Source organism: Schistocerca serialis, chromosome 5, assembly GCF_023864345.2.
Source record: "Schistocerca serialis cubense isolate TAMUIC-IGC-003099 chromosome 5, iqSchSeri2.2, whole genome shotgun sequence".
Taxonomy (NCBI): Eukaryota; Metazoa; Arthropoda; class Insecta; order Orthoptera; family Acrididae; genus Schistocerca; species Schistocerca serialis.
The window spans coordinates 551,141,213-551,158,094 of NC_064642.1; positions in this window are offsets into that span (position 1 = coordinate 551,141,213).

Here is a 16,882-nt window from a genome sequence, read left to right on the forward strand (position 1 = left end):
AAAGAAATCAGAGCTAGCACAGAAAGATCTAAGTCCTCGTTTTTCCCGCGTGCCGTCCGTGAGTGGAACACTAGAGATACAGCTTGAATGTGGTCCGATAAACCCTCTGCCTGGCAATTAGCTGTGTATTGCAGCGTAACCATTTAAATGCAGATTAGATTATTGCGTCTTGGACAGCAAATTCCTGATAGAGTACCCCAGATGGACATGGCCCGGAGAAAGGAGTTGTAATGGACCTACTAGGAAGGGGTTTACCCTACATTTGTCTCAATGACTGAAGGAAACCACAGAAAACAATTATGGATGGCCGTGTATATCGCCCCTCCAGAATACGAGATAGTGTATCAGCCTCTATCCCACGTCGTTCTTCATCTTGCCAAGTATGTCGGAAATATTTTAAGCACGACGAAATGAACACATCTACATTATGTAGCTCTTGAATTCAAGGATGTTTTGTAGAAGCTAGACATTGCAGTCAAATGAGAAATCCTCTTCCTTGGAAATGACATCACCACATAAACAGAGCGAATGAGTCGCTTGAATTACGTCCTGTACTAAGAGTAAAAACTACAAACTTGTCGTTTTAATGCACCATAAACAGCGTTTTGCTACGTGATTAATGTTTCTCCTCGTAACACGTGTCACTAATGGTACTACTTTTAAAGATTTCCACATTACTTAGTAATAATTTGTTTGCTCATAATCTCGCTGTTCGCTGACTGCATCTGCAGTTAAGGTTCATTTAAGGGATAAAGTTTAAGTGGCATTGGCCCTTTCCACCACGTGTTTAACAGTCTCCAGTCCTGTAAACGTTTTATGGACCAGGCAACTAAACGATTTTGGAAAACTATGTGAGGCTGTCCTCAACTCGTACATTTCATAATCATTTTAGGATGCTGTATACTGTAATTTGTAACTGTTTGTGGTTTTATTCTTTGGAGTCCGCAGTGCAAAATATGTCTTCTAATGACATGATTATTATGAATGTCAGCCGCCTACACTGCTCTTGAAATGGTTTCTATTTTACAAATCATTTACTATGAACCCGTTTCGATATATTGCCATCATCGGCAGTTCCATAAATACGTAAGTGATGAAACTTCCTATCAGATTAAAACTGTGTGCCCGACCGAGACTCGAACTCGGGACTTTTGCCTTTCGCGGGCAAGTGCTCTACCATCTGAGCTACCGAAGCACGACTCACGCCCGGTACTCACAGCTTTACTTCTGCCAGTATCTCGTGTCCTACCTTCCAAACTTTACAGAAGTGATGGTCTCAATATAACGGTCCGTAACTATGACCAGAAAAGTTGTAGTACATCCGTTTGGTGTTTTTAACTTACAATTGATATCGTCGCTGCCGTGTCCTCTCTCTTTGTAGAATTATTAGTTTCTCCTTAGATGTATGCAGGTGCCCTGACTTTAGTTGGTTTTTATGTGTGCTATTTTTCTCTTGACAGCTTGGATGACAGTGGATCAGCGATATTACGTGTCTACATAACTACCATTACAAATAATTTATTTGTGAAAATTCGGATTTTTTATTGTTTTCCCAGTGTCGGTTCTAATCATGTTTCTGCCTGGAATTTGTTTTATTTATATTGGAGATTTTTATGCAATATTTTTATTTTTCGTATAAATTATGTTGTCTATGCTTTGTGATGTTTTCTTGGTGTTATATCTTCATAACATGTGCACTCTTCATGTTGTTATCGCAGTAACTACGGATATGTATTATTTAGTGTCTCTGATTTGTTACTTTACTTCATAACATGTGCACTCTTCATGTTGTTATCGCAGTAACTACGGATATGTATTATTTAGTGTCTCTGATTTGTTACTTTACCCGCTTTTTGCTTTATAATGTGAAAAAGCTTTCCATGTAATTTTTGCGCTTCACGTCAGATTGTTCATTCAGTAAATTGGTGGGGCTACTGTATGCATGTGAATATATCTTTGTTACCTTAAGGATGTGCATGAATGCTCCATTAGGCGATTGTTAAACCATAATTATACAAAGTACAATTAATATGTGTGAGCAGTGCTCTTAGAATGCGAAAGAAGAAGGATCTGTCACAACAAAACGTGAGTAATAACGAACATATACATAAAACATTTTACCACACCAAAATCACATTTTTAAAGTCGAGAGATGTATTACCTCAGTTGGTTTCCAAATGACAAGCTATCAGTGCAGGACACTACACAGTGTATACTGTAAAATCAAGGTAAGAACAAAAACGAACAAAAATTGTCTTGGGCCTCATTTTGCTAGATCAGTTACACTCTAATATATGTTCCCTTCTTAAAGTTTTTCAACAAACAAAACGCATTGGTCATGACACAGATGTGCCAAAACATGTGTGGGTAACATGTAAAAACAGTCTTTGTCATAAAGGCGGAATCTATATCAATAATTTTAACTGCAAACACGGAAAAATTACAAGGGCTGTAATTCTAAAAAACGAATATTTCGTCTGCCAGACAGGCATTCCACAGGAAGTTCTACTATAAATATTGGAACTCCTTAATGATACTTCAGAAGACATCCCTCCAAAACAGAGTTTAATAAAAATTGTCTAACTCATATGTAATTCTAGACTATAAAAAAGACTGTGAATAACATGATATTTATACCAAGTAAAGTGGAAAGGAAGACGGATATTATGTGACTAAAATATGAAATTAAGGAACTACATACTAAAAACAGTTGCTCAACAACGAACTCTACAAAACACATTTAGAACTGACCAATAAATTCGCGATATCAGTTCAGTTTGAGAAAATAATAGAGAGAGAAAAGGCACACATATAGCAAATAATGTAAGAAAAAACTGGAGAAACTAAACAAGAAAACTAAACAGAATCATAAACAGCACAAGCGAACCAGCTACAAACAGTCAACACAATCAAGAACATCAATTTCATGACACAATCATCAACCTAGCTGACATTAATCTCACCAAACAAGAAAAAAAGTCCACTGGAAAAAGCACCAAAACACAACATTAACACACACACGTTTTGCACAAAACAACAGCAGATCTTATAACAGAAACTGAGCACATTATAAAAGAACAAGAAAGACTGACTACACCAAAATTCAACGCAAACTTAACAATAGAACTGGTTGCTCCAGAAATAACACAGATAATCAGAACAGAAAAATCCACCATAATCTCTAATGACAAAACGCCACAGGAGACCACAGATAGCGACAGCAAAAATTAAAACAAAACAATGCCTTACTAACAATGGCAGACAAAGGGAACATTACTGTTATTGTGAATTAAAAGGAATACAAAAATAAAACATTAATGTTTCTGAAGAACAACAACATCACCAAACTGACCAGTGACCCAACAGCAAGGTACTAGAGAAACATTCAAGAAACACTGAAAAACAACAAAAATACATTCTCAAAAGGCCAGACGAAGAGAATGAAACAGAAAAATCCAAAGACACCCACTCTAAAATCTGTACGAAAGGTGCACAAACAACATATCCCTTTAAGACCAGTCATCATACGACATGGCCCCACATGCACACACACACACACATTATCAAAGAAAATATACACTTCTCAAAACAACAGAGACCTTGAAAACTCAATGGGACTAGTAGAGAGAATCAAGAACATAGACATACCAGACACAGCAAGTCTCATATCATTTTATGAGTGTACATTTGCATTCCAGTAAATGAAGCAATCAATGTCATCAGTGAAAGACTAAAGCAATGAGGAAACACACCTGTCTCATACATTAATGAAACAGCAACCATAGTCAAGTCCATAACAGGACAACACTACTTTATGTTCAACAAAGAATTTTATTCCCAACATGAAGGACTACCATTGGGATCACCAATTTGTGGCCTCCTACCCAACATATTCATGAAAATCTTAGATAACAAGATCTTCACGCACATAATAAAACCAAAACACACATAGTGATGTACTGGTACTGCTAGGTCAATGGCATAATATGCCTGGTTGATGAACCACACGCGCACACACACACATACACACACACACACACACACACACACACACACACGAAGAGAGAGAGAGAGAGAGAACAACTACACAATGAAATAGACAACTTACAATTACAATCAAAAATTCGCATCACATTAGAAACAGGAACAGACAACACACTAAATTTTCTGCATCTCACCATAAAAAAAACCTTAACTTCACAATTCAGGAAACTAACAACCACAAGCAACACCATTCACAATCTATCAAGCCATCCGGTTGCACACAAGCAAGAAAGCTTCAGATACATGCTCCACAGATTGAACAGAAAATCCATAAGCAAACACAATTATTCACAGGAGGTTAACATGATAAAAAATAGCATAGGAAAATGCTTCCACGCCTCACATGATACGGAAATTAAACCAACAAATTTGTAACTGGAAAAAGAACGAATGCACCACACACAACACAGAACAAAACAACATGCAAACAGTTACCACATGCAAGACATAATAGTGCAACAACACACACACGCAGAATAAAATGGCAAATACTCACCTATAATAACAAGACCAACCACAGAATGGGCAAAATATGGAAGACACAGGGACTTGAAATATGGCGCAGGACAGACAACACAACACAGAAAAAACTCAGAACACAGCAGACATGCACAGATAAATTCAACAGATCAGGAATATACGAACACACATGCAAAATTTTCCAGTCAGTGTACATGGGACAAACACGTAGGAACTTTAAAACAAGATACTCAGAACACCTCAGAGCCCTAAAGAGTAACAGAATCCATAGCACATTTGTTGACCACCTGATAGCTCATAACCACCACCCAACTACAGTAGCAATCAGTTTAAAAATACTGAAATTGAGCCACAGCCTACACTACATACTAACATCAGAAGAAAACTTCCACAACCACAACATGCAATAGAAGAAAGCAAACAAATTTTAAATGAATACACTACACTCTGTAAGGGCACATTAATTAGCACATTAAAGGAATTTTACAGAAAAGGCAACCATCAGGTATAGGAGCTTACTCAGACACACACACACACACACACACACACACACACAGTGGTGGATCCAGGCTTTTGTTTTGGGAGGGGCTTCATCCAACTAAGCGTAGTTTTCTTAAGGTAAACATTAATATACTAAAAAGCACACATAATTTTATTTTGTTCATTTAACGCATAGCGAGTCTCCTCGGATAACTCTTTGCAAATTCTTGAATAACTTCGACAAGTTGTAGGATGCCAGATATATCTCTGTGAATATACATGGCAACCAAACCATTCGACCCGTCATCCGTCATTCTCGTACGAAGATATGACTTCATCAGTTTAAGCAAAGAGAAGCTACGCTCCACACTACAAGTAGATACTAGCAATGTAGCGATGATTTGTAAAATAATTTTTATATTAGGGAAAAATTCGTTTGTATCTTGATGTGCCTCTGCTGGGAGTGGGGGTGGGATGTTCCCTGTCTCTCCAGAGCTGTTTCCAAAGAGTTATTTCTCCCGATAGCGAGATAGGATGAGGCAAGTCGTTGATGTAAACACGTGCAGCTGCAGCTAAATATTTCAAAATTTCTATTGTTACGATGGCACATGGTATAAGGGTGAACAGCTCGAGAATTGAAGAGTTCTCTGCTCTCGAAAAGCGACTCCTCAACTGTACCAATACAAAATCGATGAAAGGAAGAACACATTCAATCTGAAACAAAACACGACATGACATTATTCTCGAACTCGAAAGAACAGAAAAGAAAGAAATGCTGCATCAAGCAAAAAGCGTGTGTATGTATTAAAGGCTTATTTTACCTGTAGTATTCCTTAGTATCAGGTGCTTTAACATTTGAGCGATGAGCAGAGCGTTTGGCGATTCTGGGTGCATACACTGGGATGTCCAAAGGTTCTACAACACGACAAGCCTCTTGGAATACTTCTTCATATTTCGTTTCTCCGTATCGTTCCAGTGTTCCTATTACAATGTCTACCATCTCATAGCAAAGGTTGAGATCTAATGCAACAGCCTGAAGTTGCCGTGAACGGGAAACAGTAATTATAAGTACAGCGCCGGTTACCGTTAACGTTAAGACAACGTCATATCGTTGAATAGAAGTCAGAAGACTTGCACTTCCGATGACGGAGAAGTTCTGTCCATTTCTTCAAGGAACTGTACGATAGAGTGAAAGAGCTCTTTGAATTGAAGGGGCGCACATGCCTTTCAAGCCAGGGTGTATCACTAAGACTTTGCAACTTAATTCTTTTCGCCTCTGTGTGTTTTTCAAGGATAGCTCCCTTGATAAGTTCCAACCTTTTTGCTGACTCAAGTGCAAAATTGGTAACACAGCTTGCAACTCCCATGATACTGCGAATACTAGGCAAGCTGCAGGCCCTCACGATAGCTAGGTTTAGTTTATGTGCTGCACAATGCATATAAATCGCTGGAGGTTGGAGCTGCTTTATTCGGGATTGTACGCCACTGAACTTCCCATACATGTTGGAACCTCCATCTTAACTGATAGGTCGACTTGATTTAATTCTTGAACGATTTGATCGCCCAATGCAGCACCAATCATGTCATTTGCAGATAGAAAGCAAATGAAGTCTTGGTGTATTGCGTTATTTTGTTAATTCAGATATGATTCATATACTGAGTTGTTCTGTACTGCTGGCATCGTTGTTTTGTCGCCAAGGACAGCATAATACAAGGGTGACTCCAAAAGAAATACGCACTATTTTTTTTTTAATCCATCTTTTATTCTACACATTTGAAAGTTTTACAGTGTGTAGATACATTCTTTAGGAACAATATTTTCATTTCTCCACATAATTTCCATTCCTATCAACTGTCTTACGCCATCTTGGAACCAGCGCCTGTATACCCGCATGGTAAAATTCTGGACCAACCTGTTGGAGCCACTGTTTGGCAGCGTGCACAAGGGAGTCATCATCTTCAAACCTTGTTCCACGAAGAGAGTCTTTCAGTTTCCCAAATAGATGATAGTCACAAGGAGCCAGGTCAGGACTGTAAGGCTGTGTTGTCCATCCGAGTTTTGTGATCGCTTCCGTGGTTTTTTGACTGACATGTGGCCGTGCATTGTCGTGCAACAGCAAAACATCCTGCTTTATCCTGCTTTTGCTGATGTGGTCGAACACGACTCAGTCGAGCTTGAAGTTTCTTCAGTGTCGTCACATATGCATCAGAATTTATGGTGGTTCCACTTGGCGTGATGTCCACAAGCAAGAGCACTTCGGAATCGAAAAACACCGTAGCCATAACATTTCCAGCAGAGGGTGTGGTTTTGAATTTTTTCCTTGGTGTATTTGCATGATGCCACTCCATTGATTGCATCTTCGTCTCTGGTGAAAAATGATGGAGCCATGTTTCATCACCTATCACAATTCTTCCAAGAAATTCATCTCCACCATTCTCGTACTGTTCCAAAAGTTCGCTGCATACCGTTTTTCTTGTTTCTTTGTGAGCCACTGTCAACATCCTGGGGACCCACCTGGCACAAACACTTTCTTCCCCTATCCCAACGTAGCGTGACAATTCGCTCACTGTGATGCGTCTGTCAGCAGTCACCAATTCCTTAACTCTCTGCACAGTGTCTGGAGTATGTGCAGTACGAGGCCTGCCGCTACGATGACAATCCTCAATATTGCCATGCCCGCTTTCATCATGTAACCTGCTTGCCCACCGACTAACTGTACTGCGATCGACAGCAGCATCTCCATACACCTTTTTCAACCTCTTGTGGATGTTTCCCACTGTCTCGATTTCACAGCACAGGAATTCTATGACAGCACGTTGCTTCTGACGAACGTCAAGTGCAACAACCATCTTGAAGGCATGCTGCGACGGCACCACTCACGGTAACAGGTTGAACTAAGTTTGAAAACAAGCGGGAAGGATGTAGCTACACACAATAAAACTTTCACACATGCAGAATGAAAACTGCATTTTTATAAATATAGTGTGCATTTCTTTTGGAGTGACCCTCGTATTTTGCTTCTTTGACTTTGCCGAGTACCTTTTTCATAATGACAGAATGGCTACAATCAATCAGCTGATTCTGAGTTGTTTTGCTCAGATGTGTAGCATTTTTTGGCGCTGTCTCTAAATGTTTTTGGAGAGACGAATCACCTGAGTAAACGCGAAATTTTAGAAGTGCTCGAAATTTTGCTTGGCCGATTTCATCACTTTGTGCGCCATCATCTCGGTGACCTCTTAATGGTATGTTTGCTCGACCACATAATATGATCGTCTTTACCATTGGAATCAGCCGCTCTCTGTTTGATTTAACCATTTTCAGTTTGTCAATTTCGGTTAAATTATTTACAGCTTTTTCAGGGTTTTCGTATGAACTTTTGAAATGTTTGCTTTTAAAACTGCCATGTTGTAATAATCTGTAGCAGAATGGTCTCTGAATATTTCTAGTGTTTTTTTTTATATTTGCAGAGTTGACGAGTGACTAAAGACCTTAGAGCCACAGAATGCTTGCCCCCACTATCTGGGCCACAAAATAGTACGTAAGGCAAACAAGATGCGCCGTTCTGTTGTTGGCTATACACAAATCAAGAGTATTCCTTTAGCCAATCAGAACGGAACTTTATTTTTTGTCCACCCTCTGTCTGCTCCGGATATTCATAATTACTAGGTTGTTCTGAAGACTCCGTTAGATGTTTATACTTTTCCTCGTCACTGAGTCCTTTCCCTACCATATAAAAAATATCAAAGAGATTTTCAGCGCAAGTAGTCGATGTACCAGCCTCACCCATTGACAGTGGTTCCGGTTCTGTAACAACAATAAACAAAAACTACAACTTGTACGCAAATCACAGAATCATACATAAGCAAATCAACAACTTGCCAACAACTAAAATAACTCTTCGGAGCTATATTACAGGGTTATTTTAAAACGCCAATAATCATTTAAGGGTTTAAAATAAAACTCATTAATATGAAGCTTCTCTTTTATTATGGGACAAACGTGAAATCAGCTAGTCCCTGTAAACGTTACGTACAAATTAAACTACTCGACCAAAATGTATGAAACAGCTGATTTTTCGCGATTTTGAAGTTGGTCCCACAGTAAAAGTAGATCTTATTAATGAGATTATTTACAGATTAGATGAATAACGTGGTATAATGGAATGAAATTCACGGCAACACCGGCATGCGGGCGAGAAAGCTACTTTAAAATGAATTCAAAACCGAACAAACCCGATGATTGATATTACATCATTAACGCTAAATATTACTTCACGCTGTCCCTTGTAGGGCAGGATCGAGTGCTCAGAGCATTTTTGTTACCAGAAGTGAAATGAGATTTCCCGTAAAAACACAACTTATTCAAAACAACTATAAACCACTACATCTTCTATCTTGTTTTTAACAAAACTATTAGATTGTTATTTCTTAAGCACTGAGTATGTTGAGTAGCCAAAAGTACGAGACAATTCAATGTATCCCTTTGTTTAAAGCTAGAACAATATTATGAAATGTAGCACAGCGAACTTAGCTAAGAGAAAATGAAGAGCTCGGGGTTATCAACATCTTCCTCGACAGAAGGTTGAACACCAGAAGCAGAGGTACTAGCGGATAAAGTATGTTCAGATGCTTTACATGTCGTTAACAGTTCCTATCAGGTCACATGAAATTGAATGAAACCGCAAACAGCTTCTAATTGATGGCCTATTAACACGATCAGTTTCGCTGCGTTAAAGCAACATCTTCAGGCATAACTGGTATCACACAAATTAGCACATGGAGACAACCCAACGTTCGTAGTCAGAGAATCCAACCCCATGAAGAGGGGAAGTGCTCAACGAATAAAAATCTGTGAAAAAATGGGCCGAATAGTGCAGGGGATGCGGCAACTGTAGTCAGTAGTCGTAAAGGTAAAGCACTAGTGGATTCTCTGACTACAAACTTTGGGAGCATCTCCATGTGCTGAATTATGTGACACCACTTACACCCGAATACGCTGCTTTAACGCGGCGAAACCGGCCTTGTCAATAAACCATCAGTTAACAGTTGTCTGCGGTTTCGTTCAGTTTCAAGTCACCACGAATTTCAACGGCTGTGGCTGCCCATGTTACAAAGTTGTAAGTTCCTACCTGCGTCAGCACTCCTGTTGGCAGTTCATTATTGTGGCAACATTGTTTCTTCCTTCCGATTCCTGTTCGAATCGACAAAAGCGAATCCGTCATTTCGGATTTCATTTTATTTCTCGCTTTAGTTTTAATAATGGTTATCTGGTTTTTAGGCTTTCCACTTCCGCATTCGACCATGATTTAGTCGTGACAGCGCATAAGTTGTCAATTCGTGAAATGGGTTGACGTCATTTGCATCTCAATGTTGAAGCACTTCACACCAGAAATTAACAGCGTCTGTTTCAGATAATTTGACAAGAGCTGAATTTTGTCACTGAAAATCAGTTTTTCTTATTGTACCAGGATCAATATTACACGATTGAAGGAGAGGAATCAATGACTTTCTAACGACACGAAGAGCTTTGGACATTGAAGGAAGTGAAATTCTCCTCAAAATTTCATTGTTGTCTGGAAGTCGTTGCAACAACTGAATTATTAATTGGTACAAGAACTGGACGCATCTCAGACGTAGGACATGACCTTGTACTGGGTATAATAAAGATTTTCTCAATTGGTTAATCTTAGTTTCGAACTAATAGCCTAGATATGCTTTGGGATCTAAGTGGTTTTCAAAGTCTAAAATTAATTTTCTTTGCATAGGATATGTAGGGACAAAAAATTTTTAATTAATGATCGTGTTAGCACAACGTGGTTATTAAACAGCTTACACGGATCCTCAGTGTTGGATTCAAAATGTTATTAACCAGATGCAAATTTGAAAGAATCGTCTTGGAAAATATTTAAATACGCCTAACTGGATTCATCAGAAAACACTGAATAAATCATTGATTCGCGTTATTTCAATGTGCGTTCTAAGCTCTAACCGCTGGTCTGTAGTTCTCGTTACTGCAGGCTCTATGGACAACCATCGCGTATCACAAGCGCGTAGAATTTTAAGGGGTTCTGCGCCTTTGACAGTCTGATAAACATCACTATTCAACTGTTACCGAGTTGAAGAATGCAAAAACCAATTACATGTTTCCCTAACAAAGAACTCCAGATTTCCTAGAACGTCTCACTTGCAGCAGAAGTAGCAATTTGAACTGAATGGCTTACACATTTTATAACAATCAAATCCAGAATTACATTTTTCAAAATTTGATTGACATCGTTGTGAACACCTACAATTACATTCGTATTGTCTTTGTTATACCCTGCAGCTTTTTTTAGATCTAATTTCAATTCTTGAGGCGTGTCTTAATTGCTGTTACCCTAGACTGTGCATTACAATGTTCGAGATCGGCTACTTTTAAAAACGTTGGAATGATCGCATTGGTTGCAGCACATTAATATATTATTGTTATTCCTAAAAATTTGGTCACGCTAATGTCTGTTGATTCATTAATTATAATGATATACATGCTGTCACCGATATCTTGCCGCAAATTTTCCACAAAATACCGCTATTTACATGTTTTATAGCTGCACTACATTTTGCTCCACGTATTTTAAGTTTTCTGGCAATACTACTGTCTGTGAATTTACTCTTGCACAATTCAGTTAAGTGACGACTGACATTATCGGGCAATGGGTGGAAGCAAATAATGCAAGGTAACCCTCAGCTTGATTCACTTCTGAATACTCTTTCACGGTTTTGAAAGGTATTTTTGTTTGTTGAAAATGGTTGACAATGGTGCTGCCGCTGTCTTGTGTGTGTTTTTTTTTTTTTTTTTTTTTAGGTCACTGTGGCTTATTACTGTGGCACGCTAACAAAATATTACGGCAAAATTTATAATATGCTCCAGTGTCATCGCCTTGAATTTTTTCTAACCAGTCTGCAAATTTACTATCGCGTAACGATTCTGCACGAAATTTCTGGGTATACTGTCCCTTTACGTTACATATGTTTAGCACTAAAATGACAGCAAGTGTGATCACATTACCACCAACACTACAGATATGCAATGTGCATGCAGTAGCAGGTTTCTTAATACTAGAGTGCATAACAAAACATGTGCACAACAATACGGCCACAAAACAACACGGAAACAAATACAAAATATCGTATATTATAAATGTTTAGATGATGTAAATTTAAGAGCCACTAGACGTTAGCAAATCAAATAGTGGTGTTTGCTGTATGTAGTCAAAACCACCAAATTTAGTGGGAAAAATTACTAACTTCGCAATACTGATCCAAAGTCCAGTCCACAGCCACCCAACCGCACCGAACGAAAGATCAAAGAACACAACCCAATAGAAAGTCACAAACTCGGCTAATCGTGTTTGTATGAATTTCATTAAGTACATACAAAACAATCAGAAAGATATATCTGTTGAACATTGAGTCGACAATGGTAAGTGACCGACATTTTTTCCAGGTAATACTGGTTCATTTTAGCTCGATTCTACCTCTTCTCTCTTCCTTTTCAGTAAAAAAAGAAAAAAAACGAACGAAGATCTCCTTGTCTATGTTTCGATGTCATTTTTTTTAAAATCTGACAAATACAAACGAAAGCACACCTTGATTACAATTAAAAACCACTCAACAGCGCATTCTATTGTGTCTGATTCTACAAACAATACAACAATGCCTATGTGAACAGCAGTGCGGCGCGCCCATTCGCAAACCGCACCCTCGTATCAGGCGGGTGGGTGGCGGTGGCAGTGGTGTGTGTGTATGTAGCTTAGTTTCCAATGGGTGGCGCGTTTTAAAAACTAGTCACATAAGCACCTTCTGACAGAAATGTAAAATTTGAATCCTCTACTGCACACGCACGCACAAGCACAGAGAAAGAGAGACAGAGAGAAATAAAATTCAAATTCGGCGCCAAATTCACTAGGAAACAAATGAGCGCGGACGGGGATAGGACAAGCACAGAGAAAGAGAGACAGAGAGAAATAAAATTCAAATTCGGCGCCAAATTCACTAGTAAACAAATGAGCGCGGACGGGGATAGGACAAGCGACATCTTTTACATCACGTTTTGTGAAGTAAAAAGGCGACTGTTAAACCATAATTATACAATATCTGTGTGCAGTGCTCTCTGAACGCGAAAGAAGAAGGATCTGTCACGACAAAACATGAGTAATAACATATACATACGTAAATCATTTTACACACCACAATCACATTTTAAAAACCAAGGGATGCGTTAACTCGCTGATAAAATTCATATTTACATCGCTCGGTTTGCATATGAGAAGCTATCAGTGCAGGATACTGGACAGTGTGTAACGTAAAATCAAGATAACAACAAAAGCGAACATAAGCTGTCTTTAGGCCTCATTTTGTTAGATCACTTACAACCTAAAATATGTTCACTTTTTACAGTGCTCCATAAACAAAATCCATTGATGATAACACAGGCGTGCCAAAACATGTAACAAGAAAGAAAACAGTGTTTTGCATAAAAGGCGGAACATATATCTAATAATTTTAACTGCAAACACGGAAAAAATCCAAAAGATGAAACGATATATCGCTTGTGTGGACAAACGTTCTCCTTCCGGCCCTGTATGTGGCAACAGTGCACATTGTTCACACAGCTGCCGCCTACACGGCTCCCTCATCTTCATCGTTGCTTCACTGAGGCATTGTCTGCGCTCACAGGTCGGCGAGCAGGTGCTGAAGCAAACATGCTACTCCCCCGAAGTCCTCCAACTTATGCATTTTCTGCCGACTGCGGGCTCCATCGATATGCAACTGTGGAGGATATAAGCCAATTGAACTGGATATGTAATTCACTTGCCCCTTCAGTGGTGCCAAATATACTAGAGATATTAATACAGACAAGCTAGTTAACGACACAGCTGCTTTCATGTTACAGGTGAAAGTGCTGATGAAGAACATGGACACAGCTTCCCTTTTGAATATTTTGAAGTTTTTTCAAAGCATGAGTTAGTAAATTTTTATGAAAATGTCTAAAGAACTTTGAGGATATTTTCGACAATCTTAATTGCAGTAGTATCTCGTCAACGCAGATCCAAAAAATTAAAGGTGGTGGACAAAATTACTTGACGGTGAGTGTTAGCGAAAGCAGACAGCCACATATAAACGTCATGTCGATTGAATACGACATAGATAAATAATTTGACTCCAATGCCATAATGAGTTTCCCATGCTCAAAGAAAGGAAATACAAGGTAGAACTATAATGAAAAAACACAATTCATGGTAAGAGATATTTACTCAGTTGTTAATTATAGCCTCATTTCTTTTGAGTTTAATTAATGATTCATGCGCTATTAATAATTTGAGCAGCAAATTAACGTTATTCCTTACTACACAGTGGCTCAGTGGCAATAAGCCACGCTATGGTGGATCTAATGGCACCATCTGGGCGCCAAGATTAACGGCGCCAGCAAACGGAATCACCAAATCACCATTAACCCTCGAAATACCATGGCGGGTAGGGTAATTTACACCTATCGTTTGAAAATATTGTAATCTAGTCAGTTACTTCATATTTTAAAATTTTGAAAAAATGTTAATTGTTTCTAATGACTTTTTCTACCAGATTCCACGGCCGGCCGCGGTGGTCTCGCGGTTAAGGCGCTCAGTCCGGAACCGCACGACTGCTACGGTCGCAGGTTCGGATCCTGCCTCGGGCATGGATGTGTGTGGTGTCCTTAGGTTAGTTAGGTTTAAGCAGTTCTAAGTTCTAGGGGACTGATGACCACAGATGTTAAGTCCCATAGTGCTCAGAGCCATTTGAACCAGATTCCACAAATGTTTCAACTTCTTCAGTTAAAGTTAACTCGAAATGTTAAGTCTTGGCAGTAGATGTCACTTCTCCAGTCAATATCATTTTCAGTAACTTCGAGTTCATGACCCTACTTACCCAACAATACGTCTTTAAAAAGTTTGTTGTGCGTAAAGTTAACGAAATTAGCATTAGCAAACATTTTAGGGTGGGCATAAAGTACCCCCGGTCTTAGTAAAACACGTTATTGAATGTGCGTTGATAAGTTATTGCTAATAATGTGCTAAAAGATATTTTCAGGTTATGCACCCTACTTCCACATCTCTTTAAAAAGTATATTGTTAATGTAAGTCAACAACAGGTAACGACTTTTGTTTTTCTTTGTTTAATTTTTTTATTGTGGGCATAATGTAGCCAACCCCCCCCCCCCCCCTCCTAATGCGCGTTATTGAAAATGCGTTGGTATTGATTGCTAGACATAACAATGCCACATGCTCTCTCTACATGAGACACTGTGGAGAGGTTCGTCGTTTTAGCCAGCATTTTCAGTAATTTCGAGTGGCGCGAGTCTGCAGATCAGGAATTGCAACCCACAATATTTCCCCCATGCCAGCGAAATACTAGCGAAGAAAACATTTCTTAATTCACCATGTTCCAAACTACATACCTTACAAGCGTGCATTACAAACATCGACTACGGAGACAGGTAAATTAATAGGATCAATGGGAATGAAAACTAAGTACAATGTAGTGGATACGTGCTAACAAATTAAAATTTACACAAGACCGAAATTCTAATACAGATCTTCAGCTTATCACGAGTAGACGTATGAAACGGCAACATTGTACTCCGTTCAGAAATGTTCCACGTGCAATTAAATGAACATGTTGTGATAAGCGATAAGCTGCGGAAGACGGATTCGACTGCTTGCAGTAAGATAGACATACAAGTTCGAATTCAGAACTACAAGAAATTTTCTTTTCCCAGGACATATTCAATAATTTTCCACTTATTATGAAGCGAGCTGTGGTAAAATTTTAAGATCAATAGGCTGGCTGCGCGGAGTGACCGCGCGGTTAGAGGCGCCATGTCACGAATCGCACAGCCCCTCCCGCCAGAGGTTCGAGTCCTCCCGCCGGCATGGGTGTGTGTGCGTTGTCCATTGCGTTAGTTAGTTTATGTAGTGTGTAAGTCTAGCGACCGATGACCTAAGCAGTTTGGTTCCTTAGGAATTCAAACACATTTGAACCATTTGGCTCAATAAGTTGCATAATTTTTCTGACTAATTACACATGTATGCAAATGATACTCGTATTTCATTTCCGAAAGCAGTATAGTAAAGCAGTCTAGTAAATGATACATACCCGTTTCTTTGTGGCCGGAGCATTCCCTACACGAAATGTCCCAGTTTCGTTAAAATTTACACATGCTCATTCGCGCTCTTTGTACTACCACTTGATTTCACATTTCGCCACTGTTGGACGGATCATCATCGATATTGTTTGGCTTTACTGGCTCCATGTTACACTCCAACTCACTGTTTCTTAATCATGTGCTGCAAGTGCATTGTTCCACATTATCGCTGAGTTTAATCATTCTGGATATTCTTTTTGGATATTTCAGATACCACAAATGGAAATGCTCCTGTGGCAGATGTGAATTGAGAAATTCAAACACTGCTGAAGAAATAACATTTGAAACAGCCCTCTTCCTTTATTGTAGATTATAACAACATTGAATTTTTTACTTACGTGTTGTATCCACCAAGGAGTAGCTGAAACATTATGGCTGTAGACTTCCGTCAACTCTCACTTTAGAAGAGTTTGGTATATCGTCTTGTACAGCCTAAAATTCATTGATATAATTTTTTGTCACCAATCTAGCGTAATTTAAGATACAAACATAATATTAGAAGGAAAAATGTTTGGTACTACCCCTGAGGGTGTCAAACTTTGGCTATGAAAAAAATGAAATACAGAGCAAGAAAAACTTTCACAATTTAGCTTTAAAAAGAAAATGCTTTTTAAGAATATGTATTAATGTTTTCAAATGATACATCCGCAAGAT